Genomic DNA, 3037 nt, shown 5'->3' on the forward strand with positions numbered 1-3037 from the left:
TGGTGTCTGATACCTGATCCCTTCAAGACCTCATGATCACATAGGCTTGTGTGTTTCTTCTCTGTGGACTTTGTTGCTTCTGAGCTAGATGGCTGCTTATTTGCCTTCAAGCGTTTAAGACCCCAGACGCTATATCTTTTAATAGCCGGGCACCATCAGCTTTCTTCACCACGTTTGCTTATGCACCCATTTGTCTTCAGCGATCATGTCGGAAAGGTGGGTATCATGGAATGAACGTTTAGCTGAGCAAGGTGCTCTTGTATTAAAGGAATGCATCCGAGGAGGCCCAATGTCTGCCTGCTACCCTACTACTAAACCTATAAATATATGCACATAGGTCTATTTCCCCCATAATCATAAATATATTTACATATGTACATATTTGTATTTAGGCTTCTATGGATGCCCTTTGCCTCCTACTCCTTTCCTCTATTTCCTTGCGCTTTCCTCCTGTCCCACTACCATGTTCAGCCTTCATTCTGGTTTCAGTAATTCCTCTCAGTTACCTTGCCCTTGGTCACTCCTTATCAGTCCTCCCATCCCCTCCCTGCTGCTGGTTTTGAACCACATATTGTTCCCTTGTCCCTGGGTTGGCCAACACCTCCCATACTCTTATGTCCCTCCGGGAACGTTGGTCCCATTATTTTCTTTTCACATTGTTTGTCCAGCCTATATTATCTAGGTGGACCTGCAGATATATGAATATGTGCATAAAATTGGAGATGGCTTTGACAGCACCAAAGTGGCACATAAGAACATGGCGCTGACAGCAGCAATGCCAACAAGCTAACAAACAAAAAAGCCACTGACATACAAAATTCAAAAGAAGATAAAAAAAGAAAAAAAAACAAAAAGACAGAAAGAAAGAAATAAAAAGTCTATTAGTAGTTCAAGGTCTGTTTGTTGACCTTTAGGAGTGTTTTCCAGATGAGTCTGATGGGGTACCACGTGCTGGCCCCAAAATACATCCTTTATACTCCCTCGGGAACTCCTTGCTCTGCTTCCACCACCCCCCACCCACCCCCACTCAATTGCACACCCCCAGTGTTTGGCCTCAGTGTGGTGGGGTCAGCTCAGTCACACATCCAACACTGTCTCTGGTGCTGTCCCATGTAGGGCCATGGGTCAGTGCAGGATGTCGCATCTCATATTGAGGCCGGCTATATGGTCCTCTCTGTACCTTGGGCCCTCTGAACTGGGCTATCGTCCTCTGAGCTTGGTGGGCCCAGGTGTGCTCCGCTCCGTTCCTCCTCCTTCCTTTGCCTCAGCTTCCTTCTGGGTATGGTTGGTCAGTTCCTTTCCCACACCAGACGATCTATTTTCATTTTCTGCGGCACTCCCTTCCATGGTGGGCATCTGGCTGATTCTGGTTAGGGCCGGCGTATGGTACAGTCTTTTTTGCGCATTCCTCCTCGCGTTAAGTTGCCCTCCTGGTCTGGCGTGTCATGGTGGGGTCTTTACGCACGTTCCAGTTCTTTGGGGACACAACCAATACTCTCCCCCTGGGTGGGTTAGTGCCCTGTTTCCCCTGTGCCATCAACTCAGTTTCTCCCCATTCTGCTTCTCCCTCCACCTGCCCCCCTCCCCTCCTTTATCTTGGATACTCATGTACCTCCCTTGGTGTGGGCTGCCCTCCCGTCAACTATCTATGCTTCCACGCGTTTATTCTTCTATTCCTGGTGTGCTGATGGTACTTACCTCAGGGGACTCATGTTATACCTGTCATGAGTTTGGTTTACCTCGCTTAACATGATTCCATCCAGCTCTTCCCACGAAACGACGTGTTTCGTGTGATCGAATGGACACGTTTTTATGCATAAACATCTGTTCTGGTTAAACTACATGGTTTTCATTAAAATGCCAATTAGAATAGCACAGTGTGCCCGCACATGTGTTACTTTTTCCTTTTTTTTTTTTAGCCTCATCATTTATTGGATTTTTGACATTTTGAAAATTTGGGGGGGTTGCCGTCCTGGCCCCAGGTTTTTCCGAACACACTGAAAAAGAACAACATTCCCAATATCCCCATTTATAAGCCAACAGATGGCTTCATTTCCAGGTGTTCACAACTTCTCAGGTGCGGCTTCAACATCCCTTCTGGGTTCCCCTCCTGGTTTACTCACTCCTCCAGTGGCCACAGACTCATCTCACAATGCCAGGCATCTGCAGGGTGGCGAGAAGCATCATGCTTTCACTGGCCTGGTTACCAACTTGCACAATTCCTTTGGGGTGGTGGATGATGAGTTTTTTTATTTTTTTCAGAGAAGTGTGTGGAAGGGCCGGCTGTGCCAGGGGCTGGTGAAGGCTGCATACATCCCAGGCTCAGCAGTGCCCTGGACTAGCTGTCAAGGGCCAAACACTCTCTACCCAGTGCCCTGCTGAAGTCGCCGGCACCCCTCTTTGGCATCGGCAGCCCTGGGCCAGAAGCAAGGGATCCTGGGGAGCTCACCCTCAATTGATCTCTCAGCCCCACCGAATTCCCCCGCTCTTTCCTCAGAAGCCTCTGAGTCTCTTCCAAACCTCCCTCACTGCATCTGAGCCACCTGAACAGTGGTGCCTAGGACCCCCAGCAATGTGAACAGGGGCTGGAGGAGAGCCTGGGGGTGCTGAAAAAGCCAGGCTTGTCCTGCCTCCTACCAGGCCCAGGGCTGCACCGTAGACAGATCCAGCACCCTGACCGCAGACTCCTGGTCCCCTCTGATTCCTGGGCTGTCAGCCCTCCCTCTGAGCCAGCCCGTGTCCCCCCAGCATCCCAGCCCAATCCAGGTCCCTTTGGCGATGGAGTCAGTTCCGAACCGGGCTCTGGGGCCTTCCCTTCAGACACTGACCCTGTATCTAGTTCCAAGGTCCTGTTGCTCCCACGCAGACAATGTGGCCGAGTCTGGGGAGGCCCCAGAACACCCTTTGAAGCAGATTCAGCTTTGACTGGGCTGGAAAGCCAAAGAAATCATGCTGGTCGCAGGGGAGTGGGTCTCCGTCTTTGAATGGCCTTGACCCCAAGGCTGACCTGCCATCCGCTCTGGGCAAGTTCAGAACA

The 3037-nt window shown here is 50.5% G+C and overlaps 1 pseudogene; it reads left to right on the forward strand.

Moving 5' to 3' along the window:
* Positions 1–2043: 2043 nt before the first annotated feature.
* Positions 2044–2561, forward strand: LOC142433832 (cell cycle and apoptosis regulator protein 2 pseudogene; annotated as a pseudogene).
* The last annotated feature ends 476 nt before the right edge of the window (positions 2562–3037 follow it).

Source organism: Tenrec ecaudatus, chromosome X, assembly GCF_050624435.1.
Source record: "Tenrec ecaudatus isolate mTenEca1 chromosome X, mTenEca1.hap1, whole genome shotgun sequence".
NCBI classification, from domain to species: Eukaryota; Metazoa; Chordata; class Mammalia; order Afrosoricida; family Tenrecidae; genus Tenrec; species Tenrec ecaudatus.